At 36.0% G+C, this 17507-nt stretch overlaps 1 long non-coding RNA gene across 1 annotated transcript; it reads left to right on the plus strand.

The window, feature by feature from the left end:
• The first annotated feature begins 12349 nt into the window (after nucleotides 1-12349).
• On the plus strand, nucleotides 12350-12964 carry LOC128647657 (uncharacterized). The gene is made up of 3 exons (XR_008400374.1): nucleotides 12350-12390; nucleotides 12522-12589; nucleotides 12924-12964. It is a non-coding gene; the product is annotated as an uncharacterized LOC128647657 (long non-coding RNA).
• The last annotated feature ends 4543 nt before the right edge of the window (nucleotides 12965-17507 follow it).

Here is a 17507-nt window from a genome sequence, read left to right on the forward strand (position 1 = left end):
TTTAACAGATCACCAGTTTGAGAATTCAGTTAATATCCAAATATGACTATCGTCACATGTTATAGGAGAATTTTGCACATTTGTAAGAGAATTAATCTTGATAGTCTCTTATCCACAAAGAGTGTCCCAACGTATTTGTCTTACAGAAAACTGTGCTCGCATACTGGTCACTCTATAAGCAAAACTGGCAGCCAGCAGGATTGCAACAGTTACCAAGAAAAAAAATTCAGCCAAGCTCCTTTTTCTCTGTGTGCTGTGCAGGGAGTTTTTGTCTGAGACAAAACTCCTCCCCATTTCTTAATCATTCGATAGATTTGAATACGCACTCTTCTCTGATTCGCTCTGGGATCTGAAGATCTCATAGGCTGTTTGGTTTGGCATATATTTTAAACAGTCAACTCGTTTGGCTGTCATACCAGTTTTAATCCATGAGGGGGCAGCAGATAACCAGAAATGCAGTCTCACTATCAATACTGCTACAGTTTAATATCTAACCTTTAAAATGTTTATTAAATATACTTTAATTTTCAGTATTAATAAACTTATCTGGAGCATATATATCCCATTTAATATAATTGAAAATGTACAATTTGAGATCAAACACGAGTATATTATCAATTCTATGTTAAACTATTCCTTTTCAATATAAATATAGCCAACATCATTGTACATCTCTTGACAGTGTCATCTTGAGTGCATGAAAAACACAACACACATATAATCTATGGGACAATTCACTGCTTTCTCCACGGGTCTGAAATGAAAGAAACAATGTTGTTATTCTGAGACTCTACAACACATTAAAAATTCACCAATGCAGCCCTTCAATACAGCAGACATCTATCCAATACAGTAAGTTTCAGATCAATACATATACACATATATACACACATATATACTACATATATATATATATATATATATATATACATACATGTTGTTAATATGATCTCATATGAAGATTAAGTCACAGCATTCCCATATATCTGTAGGTAACTTGAGTTCAGAGTCTTTGTGTATCTGAGGTTCAGGGGCAATTTACACCTCAGTGTAAACAGTCATTTCTGTAAAATTAGGTTCTTCTCCGCATACACTTAAGCCTCAAAGACCCATCTCAGACATCACGTCTGCATATCTCCACATGAGGTCATTAATTTTATTACCCATCTTGGGCAGGAAACCCATATATGTACCCACACCTCTGAGGGCTCCATAATGCTAATATTTACATTGAAGTGGCCCATTGGTCTTATCTGTATAAAGGTCTAAATCTTCTGTTCTTTCCTGTGTAACCAAGAAAAAGGGGGGTTTGTCTGTTATGGCTACAACCCACACAATTCATGTCAGAGGAGACATTAGCTGATCTGAAGTACCAAAACTTATTTGATACATATGTAGTTTATTTAATGCTATTTACAGATACCCTGACAACCCTTGCAGCCTGGTATCCCTGACATTTATTTTAGTGATGGTAAATTCTAGTGTTTGTTATACACTTGCGTTTACCATCACTTTAATTGCTGATACATGTAACACACAGTTTATTTTTTTTTATATAATAATTGTTTTATTGAGGAATTTGAACATACAATATAAAATAAAAGAGCAATGACACTTACAGTTATTGTCCAACAACAGATGTCAAAGAAACATGGCAATACTTCAGTAAGTTACAAAAAACTAATGTGAATCAAAGACATTACATAAACTGGTATTTCAACACTTATATTACATTATAACAATGAAGCCTCATCTTTTTTTTTCTTTTTTCATTTTATAATTTTTATTGAGGATTTTCATTGATACAGCAATAAAGGCAGTTTGCAGACTATTATCTAAACATACAAACAAAAACAAAAGCAACGTGGTGTAATGATAACGCATGTATAATCATTTGGCTATACAGAAGGGATTAGATGTGTGACCACTAAACAATACAGAAAAGAAATGTTAGATCTGCATCTATTAGAAACTTCAGAACAGCAGAAACCTCAGATTTTTGGTTTTATAACATATAGTCTGCAGCAAAGCCTTTCAACTAATACGCTGGGTCACTTTTGGGCCCTATCTTTTCCAAAATAACTGTAGGAAAGGCAACTGAATATAAGGGACCGCTTTTGGATCCCGTCAGAAAAATAAAAATAAAATTATCAAAGTAATATGTATAACAGAATATGTATAAGTTATGTTGATATTCCAGAACAGCCAGAAGGATGGAGATAAAAAAGAATTAGGGTATGGTGTGGTCTAATCATTATGAAGCCTAACTACATACTGTTATGTTCTAAAGGACAGAATAATGAAGTGCATATTCTAATTAGTAAAGAATTTCATTATCAATTATGTAGACTCTACTTAAATATTCAAGAGCCTCACCTGCTCTGTTCATATAGAAATATATAAGAGATAATGTGTCATGGCACAAGTGGGGCAGTAGAATATGAGATACTCGTCTACTTAGCTCTACTATGCATCAAAGCCAATATAACCCCCATAGTCTTATAGATGGATATGACTAGAGTGAGGGTCTAACATATGTCTATATCCCTAAGTTTAATAGAACACTGGATCATGTGTAATCTAAATAAATACATAGCACTAGCTGTCTCTGAATACGTTTGCAGATAGTAAAATAACCAGAACAACCCAATTTGCACAACAACAAAAACAAACAAAACAAAAAAAAAATACACATTGGTTAACACTGAATAAACTTTAAGCTTGACATATATAGGAGCTGTTGTGCAATTAACTATAATCTGGGTATACTATCTATATTAGTCCCGAGGGTGAAATCATACATAGGATTATTCTCATATGTAATTCCCAATAAGGTCTAGTATATGACTGTAGCTGTAGGTTCACTTTAATACTGAAACTCTCAAAGTATATATACATATATAAAAAGCACCAATTGTCCCCAACTACTTTGTTAGGAGACCTTAGAAGAGCTAGCAATAAAAGAGGTATTAACACAATATGCACAAGAAAAACAATGGTGACCTCGCTGCAGCTATGAAGCATGGCGTATAGAATAGCTATTGAGAATTCCACTATAACTGCTAACGATTTCTATATTAAACTGAACTATCCTAGTAAAGCATGAAATGGTTCAGGATCGTTAGTATAGATACCAAATGATATTTTTGTCCCAACTCTGAGTGACTAAAGCAGCTGGCTTTCATATCCAGGCATGTCCAGAATCATAAGAGTCTATCCTATGCCAGTCTTTAGTTTGTCTCCTGAGGCTAGATATCGATAGCCCACTCCTGAACTATTAAATGAGCCAACTGACAGCCGCAATAAGTGCCTCCAATATCTCACAGTACAGCATATCGCATCTGTAGACAGAAAATTAGCATGCTGAAAGATCGATTGTCTTGCCGCTCCTTAAGTAAGGTACCCCTTACATACAGACAGAGACTCCCCCGCACGAGGCTAGCCACATCACCTCCACCTGTGTCCAAAAAACCCGGCCATTGCCTCGCCCAAGTGACCTCAGGAAAGTAAAGGGAATTCTTATTATGTGCGGAGACATGAGGTTCCGGTTGGACACATGTAAATTCAGCAACCGTCTGTAGCTCCTTACTTTCGATATCTGCCATATTGGGCGATGCGTCTATAGAGATATCCTGCACCTGTAAACTCCTCTGTGTCCCCACAGGTAATGATTGATCTGAACTGATGACAGGACAATGACTAAGGTTTGCTCCAGGTCTGCAAAGCGTCTGTCAAATAGCTGGATCATCGCCTCTTGCCAATTCTGTACCTCCGCCATCTTATTCTCAAATAGGTTCTCACCATCATCACTTCTATAGTGGCTGTATTAGGGCTGTGCTTCGCAAAGCTTATAGATGTACTTTTACAAACAACATGTAGTAGTTTCAATCCGGACTCCAATTATCTTCTTACCCCTGTGATAAGTTATTGTATAGAGTATGAACCACTGCAGCACAACTGGCTGGTATACTATTATCTGATAACGTCTGATCTATGGAGCGGTGGATGAGGTTCCAAGCCGTCAACAGGCCTCCCCTGCGTACCTCATAAATTCTGGGCTACTGCGCTGAGATTGAACAGCAAATAATAGCCAAAACTGCTCTCCAAACATTAATAATCAGAAATTAAGCTTAATAAATGGTAGAAGGAATGAAACACAGCGGTATTAAATATTCCTCTGTTGAGCCCTAGTTAGTAAGCAGCCATCTCAGTCGGTGGTTAGACACGCCCCCTCTCCACACAGTTTATTTTACTGTTATAGAATTGCAATTTCTGCTGCACAGACAAAAACTTGAACATGTTCTTTAAATCTGTGAAAAAAACTAGTATTTTGCTACACACACACATACCGTGAGAGAGTGTGACAACGAGAGAGAAAGAAAGTGACAGCAAAAGAGAAAAAGCCTAGGAGAGAGAGCCACAGCGAGTGTGACAGCAGGAGAAAGCGACAGCAAAAGAGAAAAATCGTGAGAGAGTGACAGCAAAATAGAAAAGAGAAAAAGCCTGAGAGAGTGACAGCAAGACAGAGACAGAAAAAAAGAAAAAAAGCATGAGAGAAAGACAGAGGGGATGAGAGAAAAAGGGAAAAAGTATGACAGAAAGTGGACAAATGTGACAGAGAGAAAGACTGGAAAAGTGAAAGACAGCAAGAGAGATAGTGACAGAGAAAGCAAAAGAGGAAGAGTGACAAAGTGTGACAGCAAGAGATGATAGAGACAGAGAGAGTCAGAAAAATAGAGACAGAGAGAAATAGAAAGATAGAAGAGAGTGAGAGAGAAAGAGACAGCAAGAGTCAAGGGTGACAGTGTGAGAGAGTGACGTAGTGAGAGGCAGTGTGAGAGTGATGGACAGAAAAAGAGACAGAGAAAAAGTTATAGAGAAAGAGTGACACAGACAGAGAAAGTGAGACAGAAAAAACAAAGTGTGACAAAGAGACAGGGAGAGTGTGAAAGAGCAAGAAAAGAGTGACAGAGAGTGAGAAAGGTGACAGAGAGGGAGAGACACAGAAAGACAGGTAGACTGTGTGTCTGTCTGTCTTTCTGTGTCTCTGACTCAGAGAAAGGCACATACACAAAGGCATGTACACACAGAGAGAGAGAATAATGCCCATTCATAACAGTAACACAGAAGACTATTGTTAAAGTGATTGAAAACTTTACTGAATTAAAGGCCAGTCTTTAAAACAGGGGCACTTTAATTAAAGTTTACAAAGATGCTTATTTTTTAAATACTGACCTTTGCGTTATGGTAAACATACGTTTACAAAGATGCTTATTTTTTAAAATACTGACCTTTGCGTTATGGTATACATAATGTGATCCTCCATCCGCATTTGATGACGAATCCGGCTTCTTCCAATCGTTGTGTGCCCTTTTTGGCGTCCAGCTCATGCGGCAACGCAATGGTTGGAGGAAGTCGATCTCGTCATCAATCTGCTAAAGAAAGCAGCAGATGTGGGCAGAGGATCGGCATTATGTTTACCATAACGCAAAGGTAAGTATTTTTTAAAAAAAGCTTAAAGGGACAGTAAACACTCATTATATACTGTCACAAATACCTGAGGATTTAGCTGCTAAGGGGTTAATTCTGTTTAGCCTGTGAACTAAAAAAGATTTGTTTTTCAAGAAGAACTGTCTGTTTGTGATTTGGTTGAAGTGCCAGGAGCCTCATAAATAGTTTCTAAAGCCCCTTCCACCACATGTTATTGTTATTTTTAGTCATAAAACCAGTCAACCTGTCAGCTCCAGAGATACACCACCGTGCTTTTTCCCCATATTCTGATGAGGTCAATAAAAGGACATTGATCTAATGTATATATATGTGTTTAAAGCAGATTAGGACATTAAATGAAGGGAAATATGACAACCCTGTCATACTTGGTATCAGATTGATTCTTCCAATGAAACTAAGAAATTGCCAGTCAGTATATATGAAAATAGATTTACCTAGCAGAAATTATAATGGGTTCTTTAATTTCAGGCACAGACTTAGTTTATTGAAGGTCATAAAGACAGGGGGGTTTCTTAGCCCGCCCAGGAGGGTGTGGTCTGGCAACTTGATCTCTGGAAAATAGGTATAAGAATTTTGTTATTAACTATAAGATGGTCATTCTTACAAGGGAGGCTGTGACAACACAGAGTAAGGACCCAATTGATTCATGCCATCTCTCTGGTAACAGATTCCAAAGACTAGTAAAGTATTCAATCTGTTTTTCAGCTTTTTTATTTTAAAAACTGTTTGCTGTGTGTAATTTTATTCGTAACAACTTTTTATTAATAATACATTGTGCATAATATTTTTGGCATAATAAATAATTCCTTTATTAAGTGTTGGCCTTTGTCTAATAATTGAACCACATTACTGAAAGAACTGGAGTATTAGAACTGTATATTTTAGGTTATTTTCTGCTAAATTGTATTCTGAAAGTTAATGTGTAAGTCTGGGTTTTTTCTTAGGATTTTCCCTTTAATAAATTATAAGTGGTGGCAGCTTAGATATTTTAGTTAGTTTAGTGTGGGTGGCATTAAAGGGTAGTTTTGGGCATTTCTTTTAAGTCTAGTATAGACTAGAGAATGTTGTTAACCCTTGCACCCACTGAACTAAATCACAAGATTGCCTGGTGTGGCTAGATTGTGATATATTAGTGACAGTAGAAGGGGTCTGATAACCCTTTCTGTGCCAAATAAGTGACTGGCGCAGGGTTGGATAACTCTGGTTGTCACAAATTGGTGGGCAGCGGTGTAGATAATTTTTGTTATTAGATTTTAGTGCTAAAAAGAAATTGTAACTCACAATTTCCAAAGGCTAAAACTCAGTGCATTATATAGTCACACATTGCAAACAGTCCCCTTCCCTATTCCCTGTTTTTCTTTTCTATTTTATTTTTACTATGGAGTTATATCATCAACAAACTAAGGCCTAGATTTGGAGTTCGGCGTTAGCCGTGAAAACCAGCGTTAGAGGCTCCTAACGCGGGTTTCTTACGTACTCCGGTATTTAGAGTTCAGTTACCGACACTCAAAAAAAACCTAACGCTCACATTTCTACCGCCACCTCTGACCCAGTAGTAAACATATACCGACAAAAAAAACATCCACGAATCAAATAAAAAATATTACACAAACTACACTTACACTCATACAAACACTACACTATGTTTATTTTTCATATTTAATAATTTTTCAGCAAAATACAAAGGATTAAAGTTGCGAGATCTCGGGTGTTTGAAAAAAAAAAACACAAATCCATTTTCCCATTGACTTACATTGACACACGGGAAAAGACCCTCAAATACCTACATCTAACTAATAACATTATCACAAACATACACTCATCGATGCATACAAACAATATACACCACATGACATACACAAAATATTTATTTATTACAAAAAGAACACGATTTAGTTACTTTTTCACACAAGCTCATGACGTCACTCACTTTTAGAAATTTTTAGAGCCTCCATTGACTTCTATTGGGAAGACGTGCTCGTGCACGCGAAACCCTCATTTCCCTAACGCACGCAAATAGCGTAGACAGAAAAACTCCAAATACCAGCGCTAGAAAAGACATGATTTCATGCGTTAGACACAGCTATGATAAATAGATCAGGAAATGACTATTTCCCTTTGGTGGATTTATGGATTTTACTGTTTGAATATTCACAACACCATTACATTCTTTCAGAATTTTATATTACATCAACTACAATTCAACATCACTATTAACAAAATTTTAGTTTTAAAAATATTACATTTAAACGGACACAAAAATAATGTCAACTTTTCAGGATTCACAAACAATACACAATGGGAAACAATTCTCATTTACCTTTATTATTGCATTTCAGTTATTCAACTCATATGCTTGCAGCAACAGCATATCTACATAGGCTTAACACATGATCACTCATGGATGCACATACATTACTTTTAACATTCACTCATACATGTGCATTCAAATGATGGGGGACAAACACATTACATTCTCTCTAGGAATCACAAAACACAACATATGGATTTTACTGTACTTTTAACATCATGATTCCATCACCAGAAACCATTAGGAATTACGTACAACAAGAACATCAGTACACCAGATTACAGATGTCACTTTATGGGAAGGAACAACAATGCCAGACCGCTATATAGAAGTCAGCATATGTGGGACACAATCACAATATATACGTACATGTACATAACACGCATCACCCATCACGCAACCACAAAGCACACATTTAGATTTTATTCAGCACACAATAACAATGTAGTCAAATACAACAACACAATGAGGATTTATGAACTACATAGGCAGGGTAATAATATCATGACGTCATTAGAAGATTCAACCATACACATCACAGATTCACCACTGTACCGCCCCTTTCGGAACTTTAACACTCAATACTACAATACAACATATACGTAAACAACAGTTTGGAACAGCATTATTAAGGCGATTTCAATGGGACAATTAATAAATATTGTCAGATCGCAAATCACTTATATATATATAATACTACAGATGACAGCCGGAAGTTCTTCAGTATTAGTGCCATTTGAATGGGACGCATACAATATTGACAGCTCGGCAATCACTTATATATACAATACTACAGATGACAGACGGGAAGTTCGGAATTATTATTGCGATTTTAAAGGGACGCATACAATATTGACAGCTCGGCAATCACTTATATATACAATACTACAGATGACAGCCGGAAGTTATTCAGTATTAGTGCGATTTGAAAGGGACGCATACAATATTGACAGCTCGGCATTCACTTATATATATAATACTACAGATGACAGCCGGAAGTTATTCAGTATTAGTGCGATTTGAATGGGACGCATACAATATTGACAGCTCGGAAATCACTTATATATACAATACTACAGATGGCAGACGGGAAGTTCGGAATTATTATTGCGATTTTAAAGGGACGCATACAATATTGACAGCTCGGAAATCACTTATATATACAATACTACAGATGACAGCCGGAAGTTATTCAGTATTAGTGCGATTTTAAAGGGACGCATACAATATTGACTGCTCGGCAATCACTTATATATACAATATTACAGATGGCAGATGTTACTTTATCGTTTACAAACAATATTGCAGCAACATTGATCGATCACATTCGATGCACATTATACACAACTATGCACTTTCATTCATGTTAGCCTGGACGTGTGCTTGTTACTATAAGATCGCGTTTAAGAAATATTGATTACGCATATGAACAAACATTACAAACATGCACTGTATGTGTGATATTTGACACTTTCACATTGAGAATCATTGTTTGAAACTAACATTTCAGCAAACAACAAATAAACGCCCACTGTGAAAGCATTCGCGCCGCTCACATACAAACAAGTGAATACAATTAGCAATCATTACAAACTCACTACCATTGGACTAATTGTACTATAAATCCCCCAAACAACATGGCCAATGCATCACTTGTGATCCACATCAGATCAAGTGCTTACCTTGTTACGCTGTTTTGAAAGATGGATGACGATGACATGGTAGACGCTGCTGGTGCTGCTATTGGCGAACTAGCTGTTGGTCGAATCAGGCAGCCTCGGCGGCTCAGACTGAGACGAAGGGGTCATCTGGTTCGAGGTCCTCGTGTCTACAGGGTGAGACCCACCTTGGAAAACATGAGTGACTTTGAGGTTTTTGATAAGTATCGGCTCGATCGCGAACAGCTCATTGGCCTTTACGATCTTCTTAAACCTCATTTGGAGCCACGTATAAGAATAAGGACTGCTGTTCCCGCCATGAGTAGGATGCTAAGCTGTCTATACGTCCTGGCCTCCGGGAGTTTTCAATCCGGACAACTGTACATGCATGGCCTGGCTCAAGGTACATTCTCTGTGGTGTTTGATAACTTTCTGGACGCCATGGTACATATCAGTAAGCAATACATAGGATTCCCACAGAATGATGGTGATTGGAGGCGCCTGAAGCGGGAATTCTTTGATATTGCTCAAATGCCCAATGTCTTGGGAGCCATAGATTGTACCCACATTGCGCTGCGTGCTCCAATTGATGACTCGCCCTTCAGAAATCGCAAACATTTTCATAGCCTTAACGTGCTGTATGTTTGTGACGCACAGATGAGGATTATGCATGTGTGTGCGAATTTTGGAGGGGCTTGTCATGATGCCCGCATCCTCTCTCTGTCGTCCCTGTGGAGACAGTTTGAGGAAAGACAAATGCCCCCTGGTTATCTCGTTGGTGAGTATTTGTGCACAACATGGTTAATTAGTTTGACAATTGCCACTGTAGTTTTAAAATGTTAGCGTAATGTTCAGCTATAGGATGCAATTTAACCATATATTTTCCCCCCGCTAATGTCTACTTTTAGTTCAATGCAGATATGTAGCATGTCTTACCTTAAATGCTCAGAGAATGTAATGTAACCATGTAGTTAGCATTTTACACAAGCCTTGATTTAGGAGAAATACGCATATGTAGCATGTCTTAGCTGAAATGGGAACATATTAGCTAATGCAATTTAACCATGTCATTGTCTCTGTCCGCAAATGTCTTTTAGTTCAATGCAGATATGTAGCATGTCTTACCTTAAATGCTCAGAGAATGTAATGTAACTATGTAGTTAGCATTTTACACAAGCCTTGATTTAGGAGAAATACGCATATGTAGCATGTCTTAGCTGAAATGGGAACATATTAGCTAATGCAATTTAACCATGTCATTGTCTCTTTCCGCAAATGTCTTTTAGTTCAATGCAGATATGTAGCATGTCTTACCTTAAATGCTCAGATAGAGAATGTAATGTAACCATGTAGTTAGCATTTTACACAAGCCTTGATTTAGGAGAAATACGCATATTTTCATAGCCTTAACGTGCTGTATGTTTGTGACGCACAGATGAGGATTATGCATGTGTGTGCGAATTTTGGAGGGGCTTGTCATGATGCCCGCATCCTCTCTCTGTCGTCCCTGTGGAGACAGTTTGAGGAAAGACAAATGCCCCCTGGTTATCTCGTTGGTGAGTATTTGTGCACAACATGGTTAATTAGTTTGACAATTGCCACTGTAGTTTTAAAATGTTAGCGTAATGTTCAGCTATAGGATGCAATTTAACCATATATTTTCCCCCCGCTAATGTCTACTTTTAGTTCAATGCAGATATGTAGCATGTCTTACCTTAAATGCTCAGATAGAGAATGTAATGTAACCATGTAGTTAGCATTTTACACAAGGCTTGATTTAGGAGAAATACGCATATGTAGCATGTCTTAGCTGAAATGGGAAGATATTAGCTAATGCAATTTAACCATGTCATTGTCTCTTTCCGCAAATGTCTTTTAGTTCAATGCAGATATGTAGCATGTCTTACCTTAAATGCTCAGAGAATGTAATGTAACCATGTAGTTAGCATTTTACACAAGCCTTGATTTAGGAGAAATACGCATATGTAGCATGTCTTAGCTGAAATGGGAACATATTAGCTAATGCAATTTAACCATGTCATTGTCTCTGTCCGCAAATGTCTTTTAGTTCAATGCAGATATGTAGCATGTCTTACCTTAAATGCTCAGAGAATGTAATGTAACTATGTAGTTAGCATTTTACACAAGCCTTGATTTAGGAGAAATACGCATATGTAGCATGTCTTAGCTGAAATGGGAACATATTAGCTAATGCAATTTAACCATGTCATTGTCTCTTTCCGCAAATGTCTTTTAGTTCAATGCAGATATGTAGCATGTCTTACCTTAAATGCTCAGATAGAGAATGTAATGTAACCATGTAGTTAGCATTTTACACAAGCCTTGATTTAGGAGAAATACGCATATGTAGCATGTCTTAGCTGAAATGGGAAGATAGAGAATTATATTGAACTAGATATTTTAAACTTAAAATAAACATTTGTTAATGGATTATCGTGTAAAACCCTTTTTATTGTACTACAAATACTATTTTGAGGATTCTGTTAGAATTATGTTCTGTTCATAATTTATAGGTGATTCTGGGTACATGAGCCGGACTTGGCTCATTACCACCTTGCGTAGCCTGACTGATGTTTCTGAGGAGCGCTACAATAGGGCTCATAAGAGAACCAGGGCGGTGGTTGAACGGATGTTCGGGCTCCTGAAGATGAGGTTCAGGTGCCTGGACAGGTCGGGAGGAGCCCTCCAGTACAACCCAAAGAAGGTGGCTAAGATCGTTGTAGCCTGTAGCGTCCTGCATAATATTGCACAGCGGGCTGGGATGCTGCAGGGCGTCCGGCCGGACAGAAACCTCCTCAGAGATGAGGAGGATGATCCTGTTCTAGAGGGGCCATTCCAGGACGAGGGGCTCAATGTCAGAGCAGACATCATCAACCGCAACTTTAGACGGTAAAGAATAGAAGTTAGACTGGAGTATTATCAATAGATGTGAACTCTAGGGAAATGACAAGTAGAGAATTGTGAAAACATGTTAGGATTGTTCATCCAATGCTAAAAATGTGTTTCATTTATTAATATAGGTGATGCTCTGGGCATTGGGTCCTGTATTGAGTCTTTGCCACCTGGTTTTTAAAGAGGACATCAGCTGGTAAGTATAAATGTCTTGACTGTTGCTGGCATGAATTGTACACAAATACATCATATGGCATACATTTTATAAACTAGTATTTAGTTTACACATTACTTAAAATGTAAATATTCAGAAAGGGATCCTCTAGCATGACTATGGTTCAATGTCACACATTAGAGGTTTGTTCTGCTCAATATGACTCATCTTCACACTTGATAGAACATAACACAACATGCTACACATGCTTAGTAAGCTAGTGACAGAAATTTCTTATGAAATGGGGGGTGGGAGAGGGCTACAGAAATGATTCACACACTTGTAGTAATTTTGAATAAACTCTTTATGCCATTAGGGAGCTGACTTAATCTAAAGACTGAAAGGGAAGAATTAGAAGCCTGACAGAGAAGATTGCCCAGACTGACAGTGGAAAAAGCCAAGATTGAAATTGAAGTATACCAATGGGATCATGTCTGGCATTATCTTTCAAATCTGCTGACCTTGAAAACCATACAAAGACATGTTCACATGGTAAGTGCCAACTATTTGATAGAATAAGGCTGTGGAGGCATCCTATTGGAGACACTTAGATGATTTTCTAATTTTTAGATGGTATTTCCCAGTCCTCTATTTAATGAACTGATGAATAAGACACCTATTGAAGATCAACTGTTTACCCCTGAATTGACTTTTAAAGACCATGCATTATCCAGGTTGGTGTACCAATGCATGCTAGTTAAGACTGTTGAATATTAGTAGCTTACATACATTAGTCATATTTAGTTCTTAATTAGATATTTAGGGATCACAATCAGACACTTAGATGGTTTTACTTTTTTAGATGGTATTTCCCAGTCCTCTATTTAATGAAATGATGAATAAGACACCTATTGAAGATCAACTGTTTACCCCTGAATTGACTTTTAAAGACCATGCATTATCCAGGTTGGTGTACCAATGCATGCTAGTGAAGACTGTTGAATATTAGTAGCTTACATACATTAGTCATATTTAGTTCTTAATTAGATATTTAGGGATCACAATCACACACTTAGATGGTTTTACTTTTTTAGATGGTATTTCCCAGTCCTCTATTTAATGAACTGATGAATAAGACACCTATTGAAGATCAACTGTTTACCCCTGAATTGACTTTTAAAGACCATGCATTATCCAGGTTGGTGCATGCTAGTTAAGAATCACAGGAAGAATGTTGATTATTGTTAGCTTACATACATTAGTCATACTTATTTCATCATTAGATATTTAGGGATCACAATCAGAAAAAGGAATACATATTATAGTTGATATAGAGGTATTTGAATGGACATGAAATATTACATTTATGTTCAGCATACATATATTGTTGAAATGTGATATACATTATTATGTATAATTAGAAATTTGGATATTTAAATTTAATTTTTAGTCCACAATATAATGGTGTATGTTTTAATTTTATTTTAAAATAAATTTAATAAATATCTTTAAAAAATGTTGAACAAAGTTAGAGCATAGACACAAGATGATTGTAAATGTATTTTATGAATATTTGACAACGTGTGTATTAACTTTGTTCAAATTTTTTTTTTATTTCAGATTGGCATCTGATGACTTCCAGGAATTTTTTATTTTTTCATAAACTTTTTTTATTATTAAATGTTAATAATAAACATTTTATTATTAAATACATTCTTTTCAACAGATTATAATAAATATCCATATAATCTGTCAATAAAAAAAAGTTTGACTCCCATAACTGGTAGTTGGCTATTTGACAAGCACATGCATAAGATCAAATAATGCATTAATTTTAGAAAATCTACTGATTCCGAGAATATTACATAAAACTATCTTTTTTAACATTAATTGGGGAGTGAGATCCATCAATGCTTTTCTTTTGAAATTCTTAGATGTTAAATTAATTTCGGATATGTAGTCAAAATTTCTCAAAAATTATTTGTTTTCACTTTTAAGAAGGGGAAGTGGTTCAATTACATTAAAGTGACAGTGTTGTTGAATGTAAAATTAATTTTATAAGATCTTGTATCTTCCTTAGGTATCTTAAAACATTATTTTCGAAATTATTTAAATTGTTACTTTTATAAATGGTAGGTCATTTAACTTGATATTTTTCACAAGCTAGTTATTGGATGCCAGGTTAATCGATGTAATTTTCTAGTGGAGTCATTTAACTATAGTTATTAATATTATGTAGTTTTTAAAATCTTACCTCTTGGGTTAGACATCAAATATCTATATTTAATTTTAATTCCCCTTTAGTTTATTTTGTCAATGTTAAATCAACATTCCAAATGTTTTGGTCCTTAAAGGGACATTCACAAAGTATATTGTGTATAGATTTTTTTAAAAATCATAAAATAATTTAAACATATTTAGAAAGTAATATAGAATTACATTCAGTCTTTAAATATACTTAGAAAAAAATACATCAATGCACATATCTTAGTCAATTACATAAGGCATCTATGTGCAACCAACAATCAGCATCAAAATAGACTATGTAGATATGTATTTAATCCAAGAATATATATAATTACAATCTAATGATTGAATAACAAAACATATTAAGTTGTTCAAATATTATAATCTTATACAAAATGCATACATAACATATAGCTTAATGTCCCTCTAAGCTGAAGGCTCCAAAATACCTCCTTTACAAAATATATTTCAGTCAGTGTGTAAAACAATCCAGAAGTTAATCTAAATTTGCTTTACTCATATGTTATACTAATTTATCAAAAGGAATGTGCCTAGGTTTCTGATATTTTAAGCATTATTGTGAAATGTTTCTTTAAAGGGACATGAAATCAAAATATACTTAAAGGGAGACAGTTTAAAAATTAATGATTTATACATTATGAATGAGTATTCTATTTTAAGCAACTTTAAAAATTGTCTCGTATTATGAATGCTCCTTGTGATGTTGCTATCATTACTTTAAAAAAAAAGGCATTAAATAGATAATTTATTTGCTTCAGTACTCTGGACAGAACTTGGTTTTTTTGGTTGGATTAAATTATCCAACAATCATCAAGGACAACCCCGGTTTTTTGGAAACAATTGTCCGTAATCTAAAATATCATTATTGATTTGCAAAGAAAGATAACAAGATAACTGTTAACATTTGCGAATCGGATTAAATTATAAAGTTGCTTAACATTTCATGCTCAATCTGAATCACCAACGCTAAATTTGTTTGGACAGTGTCCCTTTAAGAAATTTAAATAGTGTATTTACTTCTCTTCCTATCTTGACATACTTTGCTTGAAAAGCATATCGAGATAGGCTCAGTAGATGAAGATTGGTGGATGCACAGAGCTGCCTTATGTGATTGGCTCAACCATGTGCATTTAAATTTCTTCTGTTGAGGATATATAAATACTAAGATAAATTGATTTACATTTTAAAGTCTAAACAATCTGCTATCTCTACAGATCATTTGATACAATTGTTTGTTTGTAATGTCTATTTAAAACTAAAGACGCCATTGCAAAATAACATATATGAGCACTTCCGACAAATACAAGCTCGAGGTTTATTTGCTAATAACAAACAAACCTGTAGTTTAACATTTATAAACAGATTATCCAAGTTACTGACCTTATAACCTGAATTTGATCATTAAGAAATATTGCGTGGGAAAAGCATCTTGAAACACCAGATTAGCATCTTTAAACATTAGTCTAATGTCACGCAATAGCACACAATCAATGTGCATTATGAAATACATTTAATAGAGCAATGTCAATACTTCACAATAAGTCAACAAATTTATTTTATGAACAATAAAGACATACAATATTAAATGTGTATTTGTATTAAAGAAAAAGACCGTTATTAAACCGAGAAATGTCTCCAACATTTAATAATGTGACAATATTAGATTTTAAAGAGAATTTAATCATTAATATTTAACGGATCACGGATATTAAATCTGCGTCACACATATCCGCATGACAGGCCCATGAGTTACTAATAATTCTACATGAAAAATAAAGTAACAGCACCACCATGAGGTATGTGTAAGGAAGTTAATAAGATATGAAACATTAATGAAATGCCAATCCGAGTTCATCACACAAACACAACTTGAGTCAGGATGGTCTCACAGACATTCTAACAATATTTCAAACTTTTATCCAATCAGATGTACAGATAACTTGTCCCATGGTGCATCTCATGTTTACTTCACCATATAAAAGTCCATTACACGTTGCCATCTTTGTCAGTTCTCTAATGCCTGCAGGCGTACTCGATATATTTTTATATATATATATTTTAGAAGACAACCCAGCAGGCATGTCAGCTCCCAGGTTCACCAAGGAGGAGAGCGCTGCACTGGTCCACGCCGTCAAGGACTTTTATCCCCAGCTGTTTGGGAACAAGAGGAGGTTGACAGATGCGCACGTTAAGAAGGCCCTCTGGGAGTCTATCACCAATGCGGTTAGATTGGTTTGTGACGTCCAGAGGACCCAGGATCAGATCATGAGGAGATTCGGAGATATGAGGTTGCGGTTAACAAAAAAAGTCAACCTCATAAGGGACTGGGTACAAGCCCGTAAAAGAGGTGGCAAAAGAGAGGCCCCGCGGAAACTGTACCTACTCCCTTATGAGGTGACTTTATGCGAGCTCCTCAATCTCTGGGTCCCCAAAAGATTTCGATCCTCGCCATCCTCGGCCTCCTCTTCTTCCCTCCCAGCTGCGGGATCTGAAAGTCCTGACGCGGGGGCCAGGGCAGCTGCTTCTCCGTCCGGTGGCCTGGGAGGAGATGGAGAATCTGAACAAGGTAATTATCCAACTTCATATAATAACTTAATATTTGTTATTTTTATCCAAAAATGTGTATATAGTCAGATACTAAACCTATACAGATCTCACAACATACACTACATATGATGTTTAGATATCTGAT

The sequence above is a fragment of the Bombina bombina genome, chromosome 2, assembly GCF_027579735.1.
Source record: "Bombina bombina isolate aBomBom1 chromosome 2, aBomBom1.pri, whole genome shotgun sequence".
Taxonomy (NCBI): domain Eukaryota; kingdom Metazoa; phylum Chordata; class Amphibia; order Anura; family Bombinatoridae; genus Bombina; species Bombina bombina.